The sequence below is a fragment of the Thalia democratica genome, chromosome 1 (assembly GCF_965202585.1).
Source record: "Thalia democratica chromosome 1, ktThaDemo2.hap1.1, whole genome shotgun sequence".
NCBI classification, from domain to species: domain Eukaryota; kingdom Metazoa; phylum Chordata; class Thaliacea; order Salpida; family Salpidae; genus Thalia; species Thalia democratica.
In genome coordinates, this window is record NC_139165.1 from 62,282,218 (window position 1) to 62,309,820 (window position 27,603).

At 25.3% G+C, this 27,603-nt stretch overlaps 1 pseudogene; it reads left to right on the forward strand.

The window, feature by feature from the left end:
* The window catches only part of LOC145837931 (uncharacterized), a 39,109-nt pseudogene extending 19,158 nt beyond the window's left edge, over positions 1 to 19,951 (forward strand).
* Positions 19,952 to 27,603: the final 7,652 nt, after the last annotated feature.

The window sequence follows — 27,603 nt, forward strand, 5'->3', positions numbered from 1 at the left end:
TATTAAGTTATTATTATAGAACATTATATTAAGTTAGTTTTTTTTTACAAGTAACATATATTTATCAATTTAAACTATACTACCGATAATTAAAAGTAAGCAAAAGCAAATAATTTATTTAATATGAAATTTCAGTGTTAGGGGTATAAACAGAGGTTCTATTTAAATATTTTTTCCTAAAATAAACAATAAAAAATTTGAATTTTTATTTCTTGATTTTTACAGAGTCATAAGGTCAATCATAAACTAGATTATGAGTAAACACTGATACGACTTCAATTACTAAAAATATATGTACCTGTCTAAATGTTAAATACATTCAAAGTTATTTAAAAAGCAAAACACTTTTTAACAAACTTTGAGAAGTTCTTGAAATATTTTTTTCTAATATGACATATTATAATTACAGTAAGGTTTAAAGTTTCTGTCAAACTTGTATGTACGTTAGGATACAACAATAAATTCATTTATTGAAAATATTCTTAAATTTTATTTAAGCTAGTCGGTTGCAAACATTTTAATAATGCCTAGTGAATTTTTCATCTTAAGGCATAATAACTACTCCAATGAGAAAAATGATAAAAAAGATGGAAGACATGGCAGAAGTAGTTTGCAACCAGTGCGTTACAGACAATGGGAAGAAACCTGAAGATGAAGATTTTGCTGTTAGTTTTTTAATAAAGCAGGCTATGCTGATTATTAAGAATTTTGTAAACAAGTTTTTTTATGTTTAGAAGTTTTACACCTTTATTAGTATTATACAACTTAATAAATAACTTTAAATGTAGTAGTTTCATAAAACTCTATTACTGAATTGTCAGGCTTTAATAATAAAACTAAAAATTAAACGAAAAATAATTAAATTTAATAAATTAAGTTTGAAAAATTAATTATTAAGTTTAAATCAGAGTTGTTTCGATATAGAAAAATGTTGTCTATTTTTCTACTCTGTTGTATTTTTTAGATATTGCATAGCACAAAGTATATATGTAGTTCGCTCAGTCTTAAAGTTATACTTATTAAAAACTAAACTGTTAAACTTAGTTTTTACTACACCCTGCTTAGCATTATGTATCAAGATAAAGCTGTATATAATAACTTTTAAAAAATAATAACTTAATGACAACTCAAAAAAATAAAGCAGTATATTTTTAAATTTAAATTTCAATATAATAAAATTTATTATTTACTTTGATAAAATATAGATTAGCATTTCTTATAATTCAAATCAAATAACCTAAAGATTTTATGAAAAAAAATGTTAGTAAGACAATTATCATTACAAATACTTATGTTATGTAAATAGAATTTTGTTCTTAGGTTTTTACTAAAAAAGGTACTTTTACTTTAGTAACTTATAAGAAAGTTATTAAATAGATAATTTAATATGGTCCTTGCTATACATTTAAAACTTTTTAAAATCTAATTTATTACAGAATAACTTTTTTTTTTGTACTCCTATTTTTGTAAAGTTTTTAAATAAACTAATCTTTTTATGGTATTTGTATAGCTTTCTTTTATTTCTATTGTTTCAGCAAATTTAAATTCTGCCAACTAGAGCTGAAACATTAGTTTTTGTAATGTGTTGCATGTTTGTATAGTTTTATAAATCTTTCTAATTAACTTAAATAAGTTCATAGTTATCTTTGTATAGAAAATTTTAAAATGATTTTTTTAAGTCTATAAGTTTTTATCTATCATCTGCTTATCATGTTGTGCTTATCATCTATTTTCAAACCATTCACTGCTTAAATCATTTTTCAGGTCTTAGTTCCAGTTTAAAGTAGAAACTTATCAAATAAATGTTTTGTAGTCGATTTTTTGTTTTTAAAAATAAATCCTTATAACTGACTGTTTCTTAATTTCGACAAAAGCGAACTAACCCCACTGATCTTTAATTAATAACACTAAATTGCCCTCAACTACAGCGTTTAAAGACTTAGGTATATACAAATCTAAAAAATTTGAATAGTGCAAACATACTAAATGTATTATATATAACAAATTCAACCACTACAATCCTACAAAATTATAAAAATGTTTTAATCTAACTCATTTACCACTCCGACGAAGTTATATATACTATATATTAGTTCTAAGCTGGAGTTGAAAATTCCACTTAAGTCCCTAAATCATAATAAGATGTTTACAAAATTTAAGCGATACAACAAAAATTAACACGATTAATATGCTACCGTTGCAACATATCTTGATAACATATTAAGAAAGATTGACTGAACTTGTTTTGAAGTCTCTGGGTTATAGAAGATCGGAATCTAATTTTTTTTTTTAGTTGTAAACAAACTCGTTTTTTTATTATATATAAATTTTTCTCAAAGTAATTATGCGTTATGAATAAGTTAAAATAAATATTATTTTAAAACCGTTTTCAAAACGGCCAGTGGCAAATTTCTTTTTTTCATAGAGCAATGAATTTGTGAAACAAATTGTTTAATATATTAATCTTTGAAAACATAAAGTTAAAACTTTTTGCAAGAATAAAGTATTCAATAAAAAAATTACTTTTATAACGATTAAATACTACTAATATTTAAATCTGTTGTAGTTACTTTTTTCCTACGCTTCTCCCTAAAAAAAACTTTATTGTTTTGTCAACTTTTTTCAGTTTGTTCGTTTCAAATTTAAAACTTCTAAACCGTGTTGACTAGTTGACCTTAAAGTCTGTTATTACTAAATGTATTAAATATTTTTACGGTATCTTTATGAAATCTAATTACATTTAAATGTTATGTTAGCTTTTATGTACGGAGTTTTAATTTTATTTCAATTTAAATATTTAAATATGTTGTGTGAGTACTTTTTCAATTTTTTGAGTGTTTTAAATTGTTTATTTTTTTATGTACCCTTTTTTTGTTGTGCTTTTTGTTTATGTTGCTCGGGTTCTGGTGTCTGAGTCCAACATTTGCAAAATAAACCACAAAAAATACTAAATAATTATATATGATTTTAATTCATATTGAATACCAACTTTCTTTATAAAAACATTAGAGTTTTCCGAACTAAGCAAATCTGCTAATTTCATAATTTGACAGTTTTTTTGAAAACTTAAAAATAAGTTTTATTTGTAAATATGCTAAAAAATAAAGTTATTAGTAAACGTTTTCATATGTGAAGCTTTAAATATGCATAATTTTTTTAGGTAACGCTTTTATACGAGTTTTTTGATGATACATACGCTTGTAGCGAATGGATGGAAAAAATCGAAGCTTCAACAGCAACAACAAGACCTTCTAGTGGCAAAGATCACGTCATATCAGAAACAACAGCGCTTTTAATGGAAGAAAACCCTTACACAGTTCATAATTACTTTTTAAACAAAACTTTAATATAGCGAATTGGGTTTAAACAAGTAAAAATTAGAGTTTTAAAATAGTTTGATTATCAACTTAGACCATTTCTAAAAAGTTTTAACCAAGTCGATTTATCTGATTAAAAAAATTACCAGGTTTATGACGAACATGATGCCTTAACAAAAGAAGCTCATACATATGATAAAAACACAGACCATTTAAAAGACAACCATCCTCTTGCAATAATGGTAAGATTTTCTTTTAAGTTAGTTTACTTTAGTTTTAGTTTTATCTCCAACAATACTAAGTAAACAATACTTGTAACTTTTTTGTTAAAAATTTTACATTCAATAGTTAAGGGGCGTCAGTATTCCTGTGATGAAGTTCAAAGCGCTGGTTTTAGTAAAATAAAACAAGTATCAAATTATTATTATAACATTTTCATAATTGTATAGATAGTTTTCTACAAAAGTTTGCCAGTTTGAACTTTAATTCACAATTAACTAACAATTCAAATAATTATATGTTTTGTAAAGTTTTCTTTAAAAGTATCGAGTGAATTTTTTAAGCTTTAGATAAAAAGTGTGTTTGTTTTTTATTGTTGTATGGATTTATAAAAATACTATGTTATTGTTTGTTTAAATATTTGTTCAGTATTTTGTGACACTTGTATTCTAATAGAATATTAAGAATGATGATAAGTCTGTGTAATCATAGGTTAATGCAAAATGTGAGAGATTGTTGGTACACCCGATAGTAACAGGTTTGCTTAATTACAAGTGGAAAAGATTTGGTCGGTATGTGTATTATCTTTCATTATTGTTTTACACCACATTTGTGGTACTTTTAAATGTCTATATGATGTCTCTTCCTCCCTTTTATAAGATTGAATGGAACCAGCTGATAAGCTACAGAGAGATGCTAAGTGAGTATTTTTAGAAAACTTTAATTAATTATACTGAAATACATATTAAATACTTGGATGGGTTTAAACACTCATTATCTTAATTTTTTGATAATTTCAAATTTATATATTTGCTTACATTATAATTTTTTTTTATTTACACATATTAATTATAACAACAATATTAAATACTTCTTAGTGAACTTTTTTTTAATTTTTGAGGTTCAATATTAATTGTATTTTAGATAATCAATCATAAAAATTATATAAGAACTTAATTGTTAATATCAAAAATTAAAAATAGAATTAATTAATAAACATCTTTAATAAGCATTACTAAAAATACTATTACATAAAGTTTTTTTTCAGATACTACAACCAACGAGTGAGTTATAATTTTTTTAATTTTAATATTTTAAAACTTTATACCAAAGTTAGCTATAAATGTTACAAACTAAAAAAGAAAAATTGTCAAACTTTTTTTTTTTCAATTTTCTAGCAGGAGTCGCGAGGTACTTTTTAGCTGAAAACAATCTAAAAATAAAACGCTTCTGTTAAAAGATCCTTACAAAGTCTTCCACACTCAAAGTAGTTTAAAATAATTGTATTTACATTATAAAAATACTCGTATAAACCACATTTTTGATAAGATAATCAATAAAACAGCACTAGTAACTAGTATTTTATATATATAGAGCCTAAGCGTATTTTTATAATGTAACCACAATTGTTTTAAATTACTTTGAGTGTGGAAGACTTTTTTATTAAGTGCTGCGCGTGAGCAATTTTTACTAAGACATTTGACCCGCGACATGTAATAGGCTGCTGATTCCTGTTTTAATAATTCTATACAAAAAGTTTTTTTTTTTTAATTAAATGTTAGACTATTGAAAGTAAAAAGTTTATATATAGTAGTACAACAGTTTTAAGTTATTTGTAGACTATAAAAATCCCCATACTTTCACAAAACGATAAACTAAGTAAACATTAACTTGTTAAACAATCACAAACAAGCTTATTGTAAACAAAGCATGGTCGATGTGTATTCTGATGTTATTGTTGAGTTAAAAGTTACTTTAGTCGTATCCTTGTAGAACTTTTAATAAAATTGACAGTTTGTTATTGATTCAAAAAACTTCTGTGAAATTTTCTATTAAAATATCGTAATCTGAATTGTTTGCAAATGTTTTTTCTTTTAAAAACTGTCTTGAAATATGTGGTAATTCTTTTTATGCAAATAGAAAGCTGTTCAACGTTTCTAATAGCTTTGCGTGAAGAATTTCAAAACTTGAATGCTTTTTTAATATACTATGTTTGTATGTGTATTAAGTCAAGACTCAACATTATGTTCTTATTATCAGTTTACACATTGCATGCCTATTTCGATAAAACAATTGCTGTTAAGTTTTACTAGTTAAACTAAACTGTTTACTAAAATGATAGATTAAACTTTCTTAATTATTGTGTTACAATGTTTTACTCGTAAAATATAGCTTATATATTATTGTTTCTTCTTTTGTTCAAAGATTAATGGCAACTAATAAAAGGTTAAACATTTATTTCTGTGTTAAAATTTACTTAATTAGTACTTAATGTCATACTTTTATTTGGTTAGTTCTAATGAAAATGAATTCAAGATAGGTAGTAGAAATCAATATTAAATAAATTACTATAAAAGACAAACTTTGCAAGTACTAAATCAATACCTTAGTTGACAGCTAAAACAACCAAACTCTTAAAACAATCTAAATGAGTTTGTGAATTAAAAAAAACTAAGGTTTTTTTGTAATCTCTTTATCAAATAGTATAAAAATGCAAAAAATATAAAACAAGCAGTAAATACTTTATGCGTATATTATACTGACCTTAATAGTTTTTATGAGATTAATAAACATACAAATTTATAAGTTTTTCAATTTTTATAGGAAGGTTAATACTAGTTTGACGCTTAAGTTAATTTCTCGTGTATATATTACTATTCGCAGTTTTTAGAAAAATAAGTCGAATGTTTTGCTTGAATATTAAGCTGTTTAATATAAAAGATAAGTTAAAATTAAAGTTTCGTAATATTTTACACACATGATAAAATAAGGTTATCTATTGAATACAAATGAAACAAACTAATACTTTAACTTTATATTTTATTATTTTATTTTTAATTAAATATTTTAGTACAGCATGTATATTTTACCGTTCTGAAGTGATAGAAAAACATCCTGATCTTATTGGATGTCAGATAATTCCAAACGTCATTCTAAACCTCAGAATCGTTATTTTAGTATTCACAGTCATAAACTTACTAAGAGAGGTAAATTTATTTACTTAATTATAGTATAATTTAATAATCGGAAAGTTTTTAAATATAAATAACATAAAAGTACTACTATAAGTACTAAAAATATTATTTCAATTTTAATCTTAAACATAAATATTTACTTTACAGTTTATTTTAAACTTTCTGAAAGCTTATCATTAAATCATGATTTATCTGTACTAAAAATATTTTTTGTTACCCAATTAAATATTTTTTGTTTAAAAAAAGATTTTAAAGAAGAGTTTTTGTTATTGTTCTACTGGAATTTGAATCCTGTGTTAAAAAAGAGCAAGAGTCTTTTTTATTTTTAAAGAAAAAAGGGTCTACATTTAATAAAAATAACACTAACTTTATAATAAAATTTTTCCTGAAAAAACGAGTAATCAATCAAGCATAAACAAACCAACAGTATCAAATATTTTTTAAATTTACTTGATGTGTATTGTAAAGGTTTGCAAACGTTTAAAAGTCGTTTTTCATTGCTTTAAAAGTTACAACATTTTTATGAAAAACCAAAAGAAACATTCTACTTGTATTTTGTTAACCAATTTTTTCTTTAATTTGATCAAATAAAACTTGTTGGTTGTTCAAATATAATAATTTAGCTTTCTCTAACCATTAAATACAATTTTTTTTTGTACTATTTTAAGTTTTAAAGATTTTTTTTATAACTAACTTTTGTTTGCTTTATTCATTTTACGAGTAATAGTACTTCGGTGATCGTCAGCAAAGCTGAGATCTTTTCACCATTATATAAAAAGTATTAGTATACTTTATGAGTCAAAATGAGGACCAAACTAGAATGAAAATGTCGCATGAATAGTTATTGAGCACCTTACGGTGTAGTCTAGTGCTTATTATGCTGTTATGTTCTATACTCCGGTTGGAAAACTTTAGTCGACGGGACAGAGGTCTTTTGTACATAAAGAGGCGAGGTTATTGGACATAAACTTAAGTGGTCCTTTTACTTTTCTAAAATTCTACTGAAGTAGAGATTTTAGTTTTTTAAGCACCTAATTGTAACAATATAACAGGGGTCAGAAAATTACGACCTGCGAATGATATAGGTGCGGCCCGCGAGTATGACATTATATTAAATGTAAAACTGCGGCTCACAAACATGTAAAATTGGCTCGCAAAAGAAAATTTTGAGTCATTCACTTGATATTCTTGGGTTTGAAACTATGAGCAAAGCAAAAAGATATAAGTATAAATAACGAGAAGTTCAAAGCTTACACTAAACATTTTATGCCTGTTATCGTGAGTAAAAAATAATATACAAATGCGGCTCACGAATACTTTTATTTTTGAACTTAGCATGCGACCACTAAAGCCTACGATCCTTGCAATACAACTATAAAATTAGTACCAAAATTTACACTCAACTTATTTTTATTTACATGTGCATTTTTATTCCAAAAAAATTATCAACTTACTTGTTAGTACAAACTTTTTATGATTAAGAAGTTAGTTGCGGGCCGGATCCTACTCGCAGGCAGTATGTTGTCCACGCTTTTTATCAAACAAAATTGGTTGAATTAAAACTAAATTAAGCTGAATTTTTTTATCTAATTTTGTTTTGTTTATAGCTAGTAGAAAATTTTTCGAAATTAAACAAAAAATATATATTAAAAGTTTATTTTTGCATTTATAGTTTAGAAAGTTCTAAATTAGTTGTTTCAGAAGGTCATAGAAAAAATAAACAAAAACTTAAAAGTATGATTAAGTACCTTTAAGTCTGAGGTTTAAGAAATAATAAAATCATTATTTTTTTTATACTAAAACTAATCCATAATAAAAAGCTACTTGTTTTTTGCACAAGTAAAACAAACTATCAGCAAACCATTTTAAAATCTTTTTAAATTATTTTAAAAATAGAACTTGTTTCTAAGACTCTTTTTTTTTTTGATATCGAACTTTTAACTTCAAATTCATTGCTATTACAAAAAAAAATCTTTTTTTTTTATTCTCGATTAAAGTTTCAAGATATATCTTTAGAATAATTTTAAAAGGGAACACTATAAAATTTAATAACTAATCAGTTTCAAAACTAAAACTGTGAAAAAGTATTTCATTAAATTTTTGGTACTATATTTAATTTTTAAGTTAGTTATATTCAGGGGCCATTTTAAAATTCTGTAAAACTTGGAATTTATGTGTAGAAAAATTGTTGTTTATATGTTTTTTTTTTTAATCATATAATGTTATTCATAATTTACAAACAAAGAGTGGGGTATTTTGTAACAAATTAACTGAAAATATTTCATGATTTATAAATTTGTATTAATTTTACATTAAAAAGTATTTGTATTTCTTAATGTTTTCTACACTTAAATTTATAAACTATATCTTCAGGCATTCCAAATGCTAGGACAAAAGTGGAACTATCTTGACATTACGAACGCGATAGAATTAGCATTGTATATATTATCCCTATTGGTAACCCTTAATTTCAATGCGTTTGCAGTTGAAGAAGGATTTATGAAACTTGTGAACGAAACTGATACAAGCATGATCGATCTTGAAATTCTTAACAATCTACAATGGGATACTGGTTTAAGACAGGTCAGACTAAAAACATTTACAATTTTTTTTTTTACTGTATACAAAAACTATAAGTAAGATTGTTTTAACCAAAAACTAATCAAATACATTTTTTTTAAGAAAGTTGCATAATCAATTAATGTACATCTTCAACATTATTTATAACTTAATAATTTACTGAAAGTTTTTCGTCTTTAAGAAATATGTATGCGTTAATTTGGATTATAAAATCAAATTTATTATAAAACTTGCAGTTTTTCTCTAGGGTTATATATAAGAAAAGAGTAGTACTTACGTTGTTAAAACCTAAAAGTTTTTTTTAAAACCTTACACCTGTTATGTATCATTTATTAAATCTTAATCGTGTGGCACTTTGAGATGAAATTTAAAAAATTTTAAATATCTCACCAAATATTATCCATTAAAAGTAGTAATAAACTGAAAAGAAACATGTCGACAGCTGATAAACACCACATAAACAATACTGATAGTAAAATCGTAACTAGGTTACCATATTTACTTTATTAGCAACTAAAAATAATTTCACGTCATTTTAAATTTACTAGTATTTTATGTATGGGTAACTCGTTTTGTGTTTGTAAGAAAAAAAATAAAAACCACAAAGTTTTAACGAAAACTTAATGCTTTTTTTATAATTTATTAGACTACTTAAAACGGCTGTATACTCTGTAGATTTTTAAGAATTTTATTTCCCGAACTAGACTAGACGTATTATTTATACTTCAAACACACTTATAACTAATACTTTGGAATTTAAAAAAAACTGTTTACCTTATACTTTATAAGCATATTTCAATATATTATAGTTTAAATAAACTCTAAACAAAACTAACTAAAAACAGCATGGTTATTTCAAGTTAATTTATAACTGATAAGCTTAAGAAAAATATTTATATATCATCACGATTCAAGCTAACTTTTTTATTTATTGAAATCTAATATACTAATTTAGTTAAATGCTTGACATCTATTATGACATGCTAAAAAATTAACTCAGTTATACTAGCTCTAGCACAAAGTTATTTTATTGTTATTTAGTTTTTAAATTTAGTGTAAGATTAAACTTTTATACTTAAAGTTGCTTTTTATAGATTTTTTTATTGCCCTATCAAAAATACAATCTAATTAGATCAGGGTCAGTAAACGAGCCAAATGCAGCCTGCAAATTAGAATTATGCGGCCAGCGGTGTAATTTTCAGCTGAAAAAACATACTTAAAAAATAACTTTGAAAGCGGGTTTTTGAGAAAAAAACTTAAAATTAAGCTTCTAATTTAAAAATTAGTGAATTTTATTGATGGATTATTATTTATTTTATCTTATTTTTGGCTTAAAATAGTATTTTTTGTTGATTAGTAAAATTATCTTAAGTACCTGCAAACCGCAAAAAATGTTTGCTATAAAGTGCGGCCAACAAACACCTTTTTGTTTTTTTTGATTTGTCTATCACTTATAAAAGGCACAGACCCTTAAGTTAGGTAGTTTTAAAGTATTTATCCTATTTAACTCATTTTAAAAGATAGCATAAGGTGCAAACACTTTATCTGAGCAAAACAAAGTTTTTGTTTTATACAATTATTTTTAAGCACTTTCAAAAAAGTAATAAAGATTTTGCTTGTTTATCTTAAGTATTTTTTCGTAAGTTATATATCGCTGAAGTAAAAACCATAAAGGTAGCTATTTTTTGTAATTAAAGTACAACTTTAGGAATGGCAACAAGAGGTAGGAGCGTTTGCAGTTTTTCTCTCGTGGATGGTTCTTCTTCTGTTTATTCAAAAAATTCCCAGATTAGGAATCTTTGTAGTTATGTTTACTGATGTTATGTGGACTTTTGCTCAGTTTCTTTTTGTATTTATTTTTTTCATATTTGGTTTTGCATTCTCATTCACGATTCTAATGGGGAATCAGGTTATTATGTTTTTTTATAAGTTAATTATTACTAATAAAAGTTAGTTCTAAACAGTCGTTTTAAAATTTTTATGACATCTGTATAGAAGCAAAGATCTATCATGAAAACAAAGCTAAGTAAAAAACTGATAAAATTCTGTTGTGAGTATCGCAATTCTAAATTTATATTTATTTGTTTAGTCAATTGTTAATTGAACTATTGAAAAAAAGTGGTCTAGCTTGAGTTTTTTTTAATTTTCATTTTTTAATCAAGCTAAGTAGTTCGGCAATCTACAAATCTTCAAAATAAAGTTTTGAAGTCCAACTTAAAGAACTTAAGTTATTTTGATAACTATACAAACTCACTAAGAACTTGCTTCGAGATAGTTAATGTAGTGAAACACTTTGTATAAGTTATAAACTATTTAATGGAACAACTCTTGTAAATATTATAAACGTAAAATAAATTCTTTATGATCAAATATATATTTCAAATGTCTATAACTTTTTTGTAATAAAATGTAGTTGATTTTAAAAAAATGCTTGAACATTATTGAAAGAAGTTTCCGTTTGTCTTGATTTTAATAAAACTAACTATTTTATTCGAAACAGTCTACTCATTTCAATAAAGTTTTTAAAAGCTGTTAACACATCTATAAAAATAACTTTATACTTAATTCTCAATAGTTTTTATTATTATAATAATGTATGTTTAAATATATATACGAAACATTCATAGTTAAAGATAAAAACGTTTTTTAATTAAGTTAAAGTCATAGAAGTGTTCTTACTTTTTCATAGAGTAAAAATATTGTATTAAGCTTACAAGATTTCTTAAAAAGTTGCATAGAAAGATATTAAACAAGGTACTAAAATCTTAATCAATTTGTTTAATTTTAAGGTTTTATAAAGAGAATACAAATACAAGTATTTATCACAAAAACACTCAATTTTTTGTATTTGTTTTATAATAATTTACAGTTATTTTCATAGTGTTATTAAAGGCATAATATTAACAGTTGGTATTCACGAATTGGTACGAGTCACTTATAACAGTTACTGTGATGACCATTGGAGAACTTGATTATGGATCAAAATTTTTTGAGTCAGATAATTATTTTCAAGTGGTTGGTTTAAGATTTTTAAATTAAGTTTTATTGCTTAAACTCCGATAATTTTTTTAACTATTTTTCTAACACAAGCGGTTTGTAGAAGCAAATAATTAATTATGAAAATATATAGCAATAAAAAAAAAGAAAGTTATTTTAAAATCAAGTTTTAATTTTCAAAGACTCTTGCGTATACTTACTTCATAATACACAAAAAATTAAAGAAAGTTGCTCAAAAAAAAGTATAATATGAATTCTATTTATTACTTAACAAAAACAGCCGTAAATGTCTCACAATACTTTTTTTAATCGTAGGTAGTTTTTTTCTTAAGTGGAATTTGAAGCTTGTCTTTTTTTTTTTACGTAAAGTTTTTCAAACAAACGTATGAAAAGGATAAATAAACTGGTTGTATGACAGTTCAAATTCTATCAATTCTGAGTTATTGTCAATTGTTTTATTTATCAAAAACAATTAACCATCCTAGTAAGACTAATTAGACCTACATGATCATACCTTTTTAAAGTTTTAGACATTTTTTAAAAAATTGATAAATATATTTTGAAACTTATTAGAATGTTGTAGTTTTTTGTACTTTTATGTAATCTCAAATTTTATGACTTTATAAAACATTTGTACAGTTTTTTTACCTTCATATTATAAAAATTAGACCTACATGAGCATTTTTTATTTTTTCAAATACATTTTTTTGAGGTGTGGCCCTTTAAATTTTATAAGACAATTGTCAGAATTTGAATAGTCATATAACTATATAAACTCATATTTTTAAGTTTTGCTATCCTACTGAAAACCTTAAACTATAGCTTCAACAACTCTTTCTTTTAACTTTTATTTATACTCTTATCTTAAAAAATTATAATTAGTTGATGTGTTTATAATTCAATAAAAAATATTGGTGACCTTTAGTTTTTTTTTTGCAGTTGTACAGCAAACAATGCAGTTTTGTCCTTTTTAGTATTTTTCTCATCATGATGACAATCATTATTATGAATCTGTTGGTTAGTTTCACATTGTAGTAAAAATTTAATTATTTTTTATTATACAATAAAACTTTAAAGGTTGGTTTAGCTGTCGGTGACATTATTCAAGTTCAAGAACATGCTACTCTAGAAAGACTTTCCATGCAGGTATATTAAATTGTTGAGATTTTTATTACTAAATATTAAATTAAGATTAATTTTATAACTAACTCTCGTGACGGTTTTTTTTTCATAGTTTATACAAAAATTCTTATCCTGAAAATTTCTTTATTTACAAAAAAAAACAAGTGAAAAAAACCAAGAGGAAGTATAAAATTATTAGTTTAATTTATTTTTAATATACAGACAGAAAAAATGGTTAAAGAGTCTCTTAGTTTAAAGTTTTTTAGTATTGTCTATACATAGATAGTGTTAATATTATTATCTGTCATTAGTTTTATAAGAAAATGTTTTATTTTATTAAACTAAGTATAATGTACTTTTTTACTTAACACTTACTTATGTATATATGTTCCACTATTTTTTTAGATATATAATTTTAAACAATATACCAAATTCCTTGTATAGCCTATTTGTTTTTCTAAAAACATACGTTTCAAATACTAAGCATAAGTTAGCTTTATTTGAAACGACACCCAGACTCTTATATTTTAGCTTTTAAGCTATGCTATAAAGTATAAACATCATAACTAAAAAGTTAACTTGATTTTTTTTAAATATGTTGTTATTTAAAAATTAAAGTTTTATATATTTTATTCTACGACAAGAAAATCTAATAATCTTAAAGTCTATTTTTGCTTCTAGTATTTCATAAAGTTTTGAGCAAAAACTTCATACGGTTTTTTTGTTCATTAACGTCATTAATTATATTATAATTTCCAGAAAAACCGGAAAATATGTAAAAACAAAAGACAATAACCGAATATATTATGTAAAGTAACAATAAAAAAAAAACACTTCGTAATACTTTTAAAATCCATATTACTATACAAAAACGATATAAAATGAAAAAAAATTAATAAAATATTTTTTCTGATTATAATTTATGTATAAGTATATACTATTTTGGGAGAACGTTGTTACGAGAGTAACTTATAGTTTTTGTAGACTTTTAAATAGTATTTAAGCACACATGTTTTTTATCGAGAATTAATTGTAATTGTTAAATGTAGTAATACTTTAAGCATGTTTAAATACAACATAATTGTCATCAATTAAACAGTTTGAAAAAAATAAAGTTTAATACGAAACATGTAAACAATTTTCAGGTGGATTCTTCGCTAGAAGTTGAATTTGGAATTCCAGCGTTCATGAGAAAATCAGTTTCTTTAAGGAAACAAAAAATATATGTAAATAAGTACAAAAGATCAAACTTTGTTACAAAAATGTTTCGGGAAGACGGAGAAATGACTTTTGAAATGTTGAGCAAAGCAGTTGCCTCTGATGACTCGGTAATATTAAAACGTGTAAATATATCAAAAACGAAACATTTCGTCAAATATCTTGATCTTTGTATGACTAAAACTATTTTGATATAAGCCTTTATTTTTTATGTTTTACTACATAAGTTGTCAAGTACATACTTTTGTTATATAAAAATTAAGTTAAAACAACAAGTTGTTATACAAATAGGTATATAAAAAGTAGTTATCTTTATCTTTTACAGTATGAAATTCTTCAAACTAGTTGAAATAACTAGCCTTAAGTTCAAAGAAAAGTTTTTTTTTTTCATATAAAAATAATTTTATAAATGAAGGCATTATAAAAAAAATACTACATAACTTATTAGATCAAAATAACTTACTTATTTTATTGCCCTGGAGTTTAGGTAAAGTTAATTTTATAAGTCTTGTTTTATATTAATGAATTAATGAAATTATTCTTTCAAGTAAAATAGTAAAAAAAAGTATTAAAGAAAGTGTAAAATAAATTCTTGAAAGAAAAAATTCATTATTTTTCCTCCAGTAGTTGAAATCTCTCTATTTGTTTTCTTAAAACCAAAACATATAGATAATACTAATGAATTAATGATGAGTTAAAAACTAAAATCGTTTTCGTATAATTCTACCCTGTTAAAAAAAAGTATATATATTTTCTCATAACTAGAGTTTTTTTGACGTTTTTTCGTTTATTACTTTCAATAGAATTTTTTAATTTAAAGATTTATAAGATATTTTTTAATTTTTAATAGGTAGTAAAATATAAATCAAATAAACTTTACTTACTTAAAGTATAAATAAACGAATTACAAAACGAACTCTTTTTATAAGAAATTACTAAATTAAGGTTACTTACAGTTTATTTTTATTGTTGTCTTTAAGACAGGTATGGCACGTAAAATTATATAGTTTGAATTTCTTTAAGAACTAAAGGTTTTTTTGTTATCATTTTTTTGCTAATTATAGTAAGTTATAATTTTGAAAGGATAAACCAACGGCATTATTTTAATTCATTTTTTTAAACAAGCTCAAGAAATTAAACTTTTCAGAGAACAAATCTTGATTGTAACGACTTTAATAGGATGATACTTTTAAAATACTTTCAATTATAAACATATATGCATTTAAAAAACTAGCAAGTTACAAAACAAAAACGTAAATCTTAACTATTTTTTAAGTAAAAATGAATTATTAACTTTCGAGAAAATTTTAGATAAAGTACTAGTATTTTAAGTTTATACTTTTTTTTTTGAAAAAAGAATAAATTAAGTAACTAACCTTTTAATAGTTACTGAAAACTAATTATTATATTCTTAGAATATTTCTATTTAAAAAAATCTATATTTTAAATAATAGTAATAATATGTACATATAAGGTAAGACATTATTAACTATGCTAAGTATAAACCAAAATAAAGTTAGTGTCGCTGTTCAAGTATTCTTTATAATATTTTTTTATGAAATATTTTTATAAGTTTTATATGTTTTGATTTATTAAAAAAAAATACAAAGGTCTCTACTTCTAGAGGAGAATTGATACAGTTTATTCTTTCAAGAACTACTTAGTAAACTAAGTTTAGGTCAAAGCATCGTCAGTACTTATATAAAAAATCTAGAAAATAATGTATTATTTTATATAAGTACTAACGAGGTCTTTGACAAAAATTTAGTTTACTAATTAAAGTCTTGAAAGTACAAACTATATTTTTATAAGTAGTAGAGTCATAGCTTTTTTATAAGTCGATAAAAACAGACGGAAAGAGATGAAACAATTTCAACAACCGACAAAATTTTAACAAACATAAATGCTTTAAAAAGTAGAATAGCTGATCTTATGACTGATCAAGTAGAAATGAAAGTAGGATTGAGAGGAGTCAGAGGTCTTATTAGAGATGTAAGACGAGAAGCTCAAAACCATGTCAATGTTAGTTATTTATCATTTCCTGATTACAATTTTTCGTTGAAGGAATTTAAATTTGTTTTGTTTTTCATTATTTTTTATTATTTTTACAAAGTTGTAAAAACTATATTATATGATATAAAATAAGAGTAAGTAATTGACATTTGTAGTTCGAAATATGGTAGTTCGAAATTTGTATGAACGAGACTGGTCAAAATAATTAGCGCCTTCTTTATATTAAAACTATAATCTGAAAATTTTCCTGACTTTGAGTCTAACGGAATTTGATTTAACTTTTCTGTAGTTTTTATACAATTTTTAAAACACTAACTAGTTTGAAAATTGATTAAAAATATTTTCAAATTTTTTCTCAGAAAATTTTAGAACTATTTTATATTTAATGTTTTTTTGTGTTAGTTTAAAGCAGTTGAAAGTATAAATTTGTTTTTAGATTGTAAGAATCAGATTAAAGAAAAACAGTTCATAGACAAATTTTATAACATTGTGAATTTAGTTTAAGTAAACATTTATATGTCTAAAAGCTAAAGTCATTACATCCAAGTTATTAATACTTTTAACTTAAGTGTAGTAAGTAGTAGTAACACTAGTAACTTAAGTGTTTTAGTTTAAGTGAATATACAATCATTTTTTACGAGAAAAGGTATAAGTTTTAAAATTTTACAATATGACGACTTTTATCTAGGATTAGTAAATTTAAAGAAAAAATGTAAGTTTAGATTGTTTATTGATAGCTTTTTGAATCAGAAATCTTACTTGTACTAATAGATTAACTTGTGCTTTATAACTAACTTTTTAGTCTTAAATTTTAAACACAAAAAACATGTGATAAGACGCAGCACAAGAATTTTGAAAACAGGAACGGGTCACAAAGTAACTTTTAACGGAGCTTAAACTGTTCTCCTTAATAACTTTTATAATTTTATTTTATTTAAAACGTTTTTTTTTATATAAAAAATATATAGTTTGCTTGTTCGTTTTAAATTAGATCTTTTTGATTTAAAAAGTTTCAGTACGTGCAAAATTGACGCTCCGTGCACTTCTGACACCTACTCATATAAAATATGGTCAAAAACGTGAAAATTAGAAATAAAGTCTTTATGTAAATACAGAGTTAAATAAACTAATTTAATAAATAAAATTTAAATATTCAGCATATATGTATGTTTCTATATACAAAATGTTTTATTAATGTATATCTTGTTTTACTTTATCTTTAAAGTATAGACTACAATAAACCAAATTAAACACATAAGCATTATAAAAATACTGATATTTTTTAATTTTTACTAGGCGGCTTCAAATTTATCTGTTTAATTCTTCGAAGTTTTAATAGCAAAAGGCTAAAAGGGAGTTTGAGTTAACATACACTACATGTTGTATCTAAATAATCTGTCTGATAGTATCTGAGTTTTTATAAGCAGTTGACAGTAAAAACTTAAATTTTTTGTTTAGTTTTATAAATTAAAACTTAATTTTAAAGTAAAAAAACTAACTTTTAAAATCTCAAAATACTAATAGGTTTAACTAGGTACTTAGTTTTACAGTATTTTGTATTTATTTTTATTTGTTTTATTACCGTTTTCACTTGTTCATCCTCATAACGACGGTTCATAACTGTTTATATAATTAAGCAACCTTGATTGGAAAACTTATAAATGGCATTATAACATCAATAAAACTTAAGTCTTAGTTGTTTTAAAAGTGAAATAAAACCAAAGTATTAAAATTATAGAATAGTACTTACATGCTAAGTAACTTGTTTAGGTCTTATTATCTTTTTTATCGGAGTCTAGATGGTTCACAGCGATTTAATTCAAACTTTTACCTGACTCTTTTAAAGTTAATTCTTGTACTTTCTTATAAAGTTTTAGAACTAAGTTATAACATAATAACTAAAGCTTGGTACCAACTACTTTGGTAACTAAACGGACTTAATATTAAAGAATAAATAAAGTACATGCTTTACAAAGACCTGCCAAAACGAAACTTTAAAAACACCTTTTTTGGTACTAAGAAACCATCTATTTATTTGTTAATGTATGTCGTAAGGACCAATGTTGTAACAAATTATTTTGTATAAAATTAGTTATTTGCTCGTTTAAAACTTTTTTATAACTTATAAACTAAATTTAAGTATATAGAAATAATACCATAATTTTATACTACTTATTTTTCCATCATTTTTAAGATCGGTAGTGTTGTTACATTTTTTAAATTAAAAAAAGGCATATGTAGTTGATACACTACAAATAAATTATTTTTTATCAATAATCGACAAAAAATTAGAATAACATAAAACAACTGACTACATATAAAGCTATGTGTTTTTTTATTTTAACAAATGCCCCAATTAGAAATAATTAAAAGATTACAAAACTAAAATAACAGTTAATTAACAAACTTTTTAAACCACAACAAATAGTTTATTAAACATGTTCTTAAATTTATGTTCTTTTAAAATTTAAAGTGAAATAATGTACTTTATTTCAATGACCGAAAGGTCTGTCTATACTTCAAGTCCCTCCACCATGTTTTTAAGCGTCAATTGCAATGTTGTTTTCAGAAAAAACTATTATTCTAAAAAATACCTAAAGTAGTCGTTTTAGTAGAATACTTAACTTTTAAAAGTTTTATAAAAAAAGATTATTTAGAATTAAATCATAAGCTTGTCATAAAATCTTGAGTATACAGGAGTTGAAGTTAGACCTAACATCTACTGGGTCTAATCTAAATGAGAGGATAGATAAAACGAGATTAGGGTTAGTCGAAAAGACTGTAGAGGAATCGAATACGACTAGAGGACGAGTTGATATAACAAAGGAACTTGTAGACTCTCTTAGAAATGATGTCGATTCAACAAAACAACAGATCGAAAAAGTTTTTTTTGTTGTTTTTAGATTCGATGTATAATTTTAAATGTATAAATTTAGTAAAACCATATCAAAATTTTTATTATCTATAACATACTTGTAATTTATTAGAATACATTAATTGTGCCATTGTTTCCCAAAATGTGAACCTAAGTAAAGTATGCACATTGCACATGCGTATAAACACTTTTTTTGGAATAAAAAAAAAGTTGAGAATAAAATATAAACAAAAAAGGTCGTTAACTATTGTATCAGTTATGAGTTTTTACTCTATCTTTGGTTTATTCTTAATTAACTAAAGCACATTTTTATTTCATAAATATGATCTAATACTAGTTTACAAAGATGTTTCTTTAATGATATACTGTACATAGATTTATAGTTATTAAGAATCACTGGTATATACAACTTTGCCTAAAATTTGTGCAAAGTTCAAATTTAGTTTTTCTTTCAGATTCGAGAAATTTTTGAATACCAGATGGAGCGTATAGTTACATCACAATGGCTTGAAATGGAGGAAAAAATCAAAACAAGTTTAGAAAAAAAAGTAGAAGAAAGTCAGAAAAAAGTTTTAGAAAGTTTAGAAGAAATGAAACTTGTGCTTGTTAAGGAAAAATTTATGACTAATGTTTAAGAATATATATTCTAAGAATCTATGTTCATTTTAAATAATACATATAATTACATAATAATTTATTTACTAGAAAACTGCAAAAAAATCACAACGACCAAGTTACTCTTACAGTTATATAATCATCACTCTAAATTTACACCAAATTTCTTTCAAATATATAATGAATACTATATGAAAACATGTAGTGTAGATGTAAAATTATTTACTTATTATTAAAAATTTACATTTTAAGCATTTAGTAAAATTAAGACAAGTTTACGACCTCATTTGTTATTTATACGTGTCTGTAGTTTTCTTTAGTCAAATATACTTCAAAGTACTTATATAAAATAATTTTAGCAAAGAAATAATTGTTAGCTTTTTACATATAAATCGCAATTATAAGTTTTTTTTTTCTTTGCTACTTTTCAAAAGCTTTTCTTGCTCGAATTTTACTTCATGTGTTTTTTAGTAGTACTTAAAAGCTTAAATTCTATTTTTACACTAAATCAACATAACTATAAAAGTGATTGTGTAATTGTTATGACGTTTTTTAATTAAGTAACTACGGTAAAAAAGATTATCTGACACACTTTTTATCCACATATTCACTAGCTTTTATTTATGTTTTTTTTTAAGTATTTATTTAAAACTTAGTTGTTTATCTGTCAAAATTTAATTGAGACGTTTAAAAAGTTTCAAAAATTAGAATACATATTCTATATATTATTTTTAGCTTTTTATTATATTTTAAAGATTTTTTTTTTACTTTCATGATAACTTATGTAAAACTTTATACAAACAGTGTATAAAATTTTGCATCACGACATTTTTGTTAATAATTAGAAATAAAACGTAAAATGTGCTTTAAAAATTTATATTAAAAATAAGATGTCAGACTAACGATTTCTACTAGTGCATACAGAGAATGCTTAATTTTTTTTATTATTTGCTCTTGATCTTTTTTATTTTACAGGAAAAAGTTTATTAAAAAAATATAACAAGTTTTTATCATCAGACCAAAAGAGTTAAAAAGAAAAAACTCACAGCTAAAAAATGATGAACAATGACGTATAAGCTATATAGTTTGATTGCAACACGAGCGAAATATAAAGTATATTAGTACATACTTTTGTCGCTAACCGAGGCTTCTACTTATACACTTTAGGGGCCTGTTTTATAACGAAACGTGCGCTCTAACTTGTATAATAGAAGTCCCCAAGATAACGCTTATATTATAGTTGACTTAAATCAACTAATATGAATTACTTACTATTTACTAAAGGTTTAATAAATCAGTTACTTATACTAATTTAAACTGAGTTCGAATCTGTGATCATGATTATATTTACAATGAATTTGCGAAACGAAAAGATGATAAAATACTGCACAACATTACACTAATAAACCAAATTATCAATTTCTTTTGAAAGACGACAATCTCGAATAAAAGAAACTAAACACTAAATGTTTAAACCAAACTCAAAAAGTATTCTAAAATCGAAATCAATTCGACAACAAGATTGAAACCATTAAAACTTAAGTGCAGCGAAAAGCTGCACTGAGTTCAGACCGCTGCAAGGCAGTAGAAACTAAAAGAACTCTAAATTACTCGAGATTGTTGAATTTATACTCGCTTGAGAAAAAAGAAGAAAGTAAAAAAGAGATAATTACTGCGTAAGCGGTACATTTTCTCCTCTCACCTTCGTACTTTAAGAATTTATTCTTGGTTTTCCGAAAAAAAACATTAATTTTTATTCATTAACACTTGTAAGAATGCTTAAAACTTCCTATATAGAAAAATTAACGAAAAACGACCGCCGACTTTTATCTCCTTAGTTTAAAAAGCATTAATTTAAAATACACAAAATTAATAAAAGTATGATAGTGTTTTCAAATTGACAGACAAATGTAGAAAGTTTAAAAAATTTCTTCGCCGCTGGAACTCGCTCCCTTGTACATCTCCACGTCGTTTGACCGGTTCATGCTGATCCGTCTCCTCGCCTCACCTAACGGTCTGTTGGCGCTACGGATTCCGTCTCCTCGCCTCACCTTAGCGGTCTGTTGGCGCTACGGAATCCGTCTCCTTGCCTCACCTAAACGGTCTGTTGGCGCTACGGAATCCGTCTCCTTGCCTCACCCAGCGGTCTGTTGGCGCTACGGATTCCTCTGATCCGTCTCTCTGTACATCCCCTCGTTCCTCTCCTTGTACATAAAACTCGGTCTCTTCGTACCGCTCCTCGCCGATTCGTTTCTCGAGCCGTTCGTGCGAAAGTGCAATTAGAATGTACGTCACTACTTGATATCAATTTTAAAAACAAGTTAAAACATTAAAAAAATTTAATTTACAAACTTATATGCCATTAGTTAGCAACAACATTACATTAGTCAATTAGTCTATTTATATTTTAACTTTAAAGATTGTTAAGTTTTAAAGCAATTAAGAAACATTTTTGGCTCCAATCAATACACAGTAATTCTCTACAAGCCTTAAAATAAAAAACATTTCACATTTTACACGAATAAGTTGACAAAACAAGCGTTCACATGCGTCTCAAAAGTTTAAACTTCTTTTCGTAAAAATATAGGCAGTGAACTTGTACTGATTTTGAAAACTTTAATATTCTAACAAATTTTAAACAAAATTGTTTTTTATTTTCAGATTTTAAATACCGGGTAAGACATTTAATAGCTCGAATGACCTCGTTAAAAATGATTTTTTGTAAGTACGGTTAGATTTAAAACAACAAAAAACATGCCAATAAAGTTTGTTACAAGCAATTAACAAGGTCACTGTAAAACAACTGTAAATATTGTAATTTAAAATTTGAACATAACATTGTTGCTAAATATAAAATTAAACTAAGCTTAATAAATTTAAGACATTTCACTTTAATAACCGATTATGCACTCGAAAACAAGTTTTAATAACCTCATACAAGTATTTTTACCAGGAAGAACGAAAAAACAACAATGTTTTTACATGCAGTTTAATAAGTTTACTATCCGTTATAGTTCAAATTAAAACAATTGTCTGAAAACAAAACAATTAAACTTTACAGTTGCTAACTTTTATAGACGTTTAAAACTCTTTATGTTATACGAAAGTTTTATTATTAGAAGGCTTTAATTTCATTTAATTTTTAGCGAGCATTTCTCTTTTAACAAAATGTTTAAAACGATTAAACTATATTTAATTAATTTGACGAGACGGCGGAACAACTTAAAAACAAGACTAACTTTTGTTTCAACTTGCTCGTACAAGTTTTACAATTCACTTTAAAAAACGCTTCAACGATGAATTGCGATAAAATCATACACTACAAATACATTTTAGTTCTAACACATGTCGGTTAGCCTTTCCCAAACCACTTTAACATAAAATTAAACACAATAAAACTAATTACCATTAGAAAAAACAACTCAAATCTATCACAAACTCGAACAACTTAGTTGTTTTTCCAACTAGAAATTTTAAACTCATTTTTATAAACTTTACAGACCTGATGACTAGGTTAAATAAACGCCATAAAGTTTATCAAATTTATACTATTATTAAATCAAGTTTATTCCACTCTGTCCCCATGTCACCATCTAAAAAACGTAGAAATTTTAATGAAGGTATCTGTGTTCAATTCCAGCTATAACTAACTGGACGTCCGGGTCATCATGTCGCTAACCGGGGCTTCTACTTATACACTTTAGGGGCCTGTTTTATAACGAAACGTGCGCTCTAACTTGTATAATAGAAGTCCACAATATAACGCTTATATTATAGTTGACTAAAATAAACTAATATGAATTACTTACTATTTACTAAAGGTTTAATAAATCAGTTACTTATACTAATTTAAACTGAGTTCGAATCTGTGATCATGATTATATTTACAATGAATTTGCGAAACGAAAAGATGATAAAATACTGCACAACATTACACTAATAAACCAAATTATCAATTCTTTTAAAAGACGACAATCTCGAATAAAAGAAACTTAACACTAAACGTTTAAACCAAACTCAAAAAGTATTCTAAAATCGAAATCAATTCGACAACAAGATTGAAACCATTAAAACTTAAGTGCAGCGAAAAACTGCACTGAGTTCAGACCGCTGCAATGCAGTAGAAACTAAAAGAACTCTAAATTACTCGAGACCAGAGTTGGTAAAATGCTAATAATTACTATGGTAATTCAGCAATGAAGCGTATAAACTTTGGTTTGTTTTAAGTTAGTAATTTCACGCTCGAGTAAACAAAGCAGAGCTTTTTAACATGTCTGCTCGAGACTGTTGAATTTATACTCGCTTGAGAAAAAAGAAGGAAGTAAAAAAGAGACAATTACCGCGTAAGCGGTACACTTTAAAATTTATTTTTCTTTTCTATATCTTAGAACTCTATAGATACTATTCATTAAACTTTCTAAAAATTAAATATGCTTTACTCGCTACCCACTAGCGTTTGGTTAAGTTTGTAATTTTAATTTTGTTAAAATTAATAATTTACTACTGCATTTACATTTAGATCAATTAAGCTTAATAAATTGTTTTCTTTTTTCAAAATTCTTGAGATAAATGTATTTTCAGTTAACTACAGCTATTTTAGCTTATAGTGTAAATACAAGAGTTTATTTTGTTGATAAAAAACCATAATCGTTCAGCTATGGAAAAGAAGCAACGCTTAAAATGAAAAATAAAAATTATGTCTAAAGAGCAAGCGAAAAGATATATAACATCCGAGTTTTTTGGCATTATAGCTTTAACCAAATCGGTTATCTTAATGATTTTTTATGTTTATGTCTTAACTACGTGGCCTCCAGTAACTTACTAACTGACAGCTTTAGCTACAAGTAGGTACAATTATAAGTTACAAAACTGTTTTCTAAGTTATGAATAAAACACACTTTGAATAAATGCAATTTACTTTATTTTCAATAATAGTTCTTAGTTCAGAAGAAAGAAACTATTAAATCACGATACAAATAAAATCTATAAAAAGTATCAACAATCGTAAAGTTATATAAATACTAACATCAACTCCGCGATGTAGACGTTTTCTTTATTCTCGAAACTTGAATTAAACGTTGAACTTAATCGTAACTTGATCGTACCGCGGAATAACTAAGCAACTAACGCGTATTTGAAAGACAAACGCAAATATATACGCATTGAAATGAAATTAACTCCTTGAAATAATAAAAATGTTTGTTTTTAATACAGGAAGCACGTCACGAAATCTGCGTAAAACAGTTTACAACATCTGCTTTAAAATACGAAAATGAGATGTTAATATTACTACATTATTTCTTTTTTAATTATAAATTTAGTGTTTAAAGCCTGGTTTTAAATAATTTAAATCCTTAAAATCCTACTTAACTTTAAACTTTTTTTAAGTGTTAAAAGCGCGGGTGAAAAAAAGTAAGAAAAAGAAACTGTATTTCTTATTATCTCAAAAGTTACATAATTTACAAAAACTTAGATAAAACGCAACATAAAGACAAAGTAAGTAACAATGATAGTCATTTAGTTGTCCTCAGGCTTCTTATCCTTGGGGTTCTTGTCCTTGTGCCTGTTGTCCTCGGGCATCTTCTATTCCGGCATTTCTCTTCCGATTTCTTCTTCTACGGTGGTTTATTTAGCAGGAACGAATTGCTTTAATTCGCTTGTTCTTCTCTAAACTTCAAATTCAAAAATTCATCGAAGTCACTTGTTGACATAGAAAAAATTCATCTTTTCATTCTCCAGCATTGTAGTATTAATTCATTATACAAAAATAAGCAGCTAAAAAAAAACTTTTGAGATATTCTTCCAAGAAAGTTCAGTAAAAGCTATTATGTTACTTTGCCAAAAGACAATAACGAAACTGTCAGTATTTACTTTTAAACCCACAATTTTATACAAAACAAAAAAAAATTAAGCATTTAAAGATGCATTGAATAAAGAATTAATAGTTTAAAACACATGAAACATTTCAATTTTATTTTTAACGTAAAAAAAAAACATATTTTCTTAATATTTAACTCGCAGACTTTAATAAACAAAATAGATAACGTTTTCTTTAAGATATTTTACAAAACAATTAGCAGTATTTTCATGCAAAAACTTTTATAGGATTCAAATACAAAGTACTTTTTTTTAAAGCGACACAAAACTTATGCATTATAGAAATTTATTTAGAGAAAAATTTGGTGAGTGCTTTTTTTCGATCGTTAACAGTCAAAACTAAATGGGAGTTGAAAGCAGTGGCGTCGCGTGGTATTTTTCTTAGGTGGTGCAGAAAAAAAAAATCCGAGTTAAAGGTGATCGGTTTGCCTCTGCTCGACTTGCTTCTTCTCGAGTTGCCTCTTCTCGAGTTGCTTCTTCTCGAGTTGCTTCTTCTCGAGTTGCCTATTCTCTAGTTGCTTCTTCTCGAGTTGCTTCTTCTCGAGTTGCTTCTTCTCGAGTTGCCTCTTCTCGAGTGGCTTCTTCTCGAGTTGCTTCTTCTCGAGTTGCTTCTTCTCGAGTTGCCTCTTCTCGAGTGGCTTCTTCTCAAGTTGCTTCTTCTCGAGTTGCCTCTGCTTGAAATTCTTTTGCTCGAGTTGCCTTTGCTTGAATTGCCTGTGCTCTGCTTAGCTTTGTTTTCGTTTTTTGTTTACAATCGCTTGCGGAATGATACTTAAGCATGTACTGTTACAGGTAAATTTTCAACTTAGCTTATTTACCGCAAGATATTGATTTTGCGGTAATTCTTGAATAAATGATACTGTTTTGAGTTCATTTGCGGCAGTCAGCTAAGAGTTTGCGGCAGTGAAGTGAGCAAAATGGTCGTTTTATAAGCGATTTTGTTTTAAAAATAACGAAAACATTATAGATACTTAATTTTTTCTAACAAAATTTTAAGGTGGTGCAGTTGCGGCAGTGCAACACCCCACGCGACGCCCCTGGTTGAAAGTACTTTAAAATTCAAAATTTATAGGAAAAATTTATCACGAGTCGAATTTGAAAGCTTTAAACTTGTACTTGATTATTTTACGAGCAAAAAAATGTAGAAATTTAATTTTGTTTTAAAATTAGAGTAAAATGTAGTTACTTAAATTTTAATATAAAAATAGGCTTATTAAACTTTTTTATTGTTTAATTGTTATGTCTTAGATTTTAAATAATATTTCAGTTACCAAACTGTAATTTATAATATAAAAAACTTTATAACACATCATTAAAAGTAAAAAAGCTATAAACTATACAACTCAGAAATTTTATTAGAATAGAATACAAAATAAATACGCTTAAAAGTTTCTTTCATTTTAACTTCTTAAAAAGTTACCTGAGCTTAAAAAATATTTAAACAGATTTTCATGTTAATAAAAAGTTGCAATTTTTTACCTTTATTAAAGTCTGTTTTGTTAATTTTGTAACAGTATTTATATTTTATCTTCAAAGGGCTTTATGATAAATGTTAAAACTTTTAGACCTGCTATTAGTAATTCTGACTCATTTTTATTCTGTGTTATAATTTCTTTTTTGTCAAAGGAATTAAGTACTGTCAAATTGTTTTTCTCTTTAGCTAATATGTTGCTTGATACACTAGTTTCTGATTTTGTTTTTGAAGAATTGTAATAGCCTGAGTCTTGTTTATAACGTTTAAGCTACAATGTTGGCACTTTATTTTTTGGTTCGCTATCATGTTTTTTATTGTAAC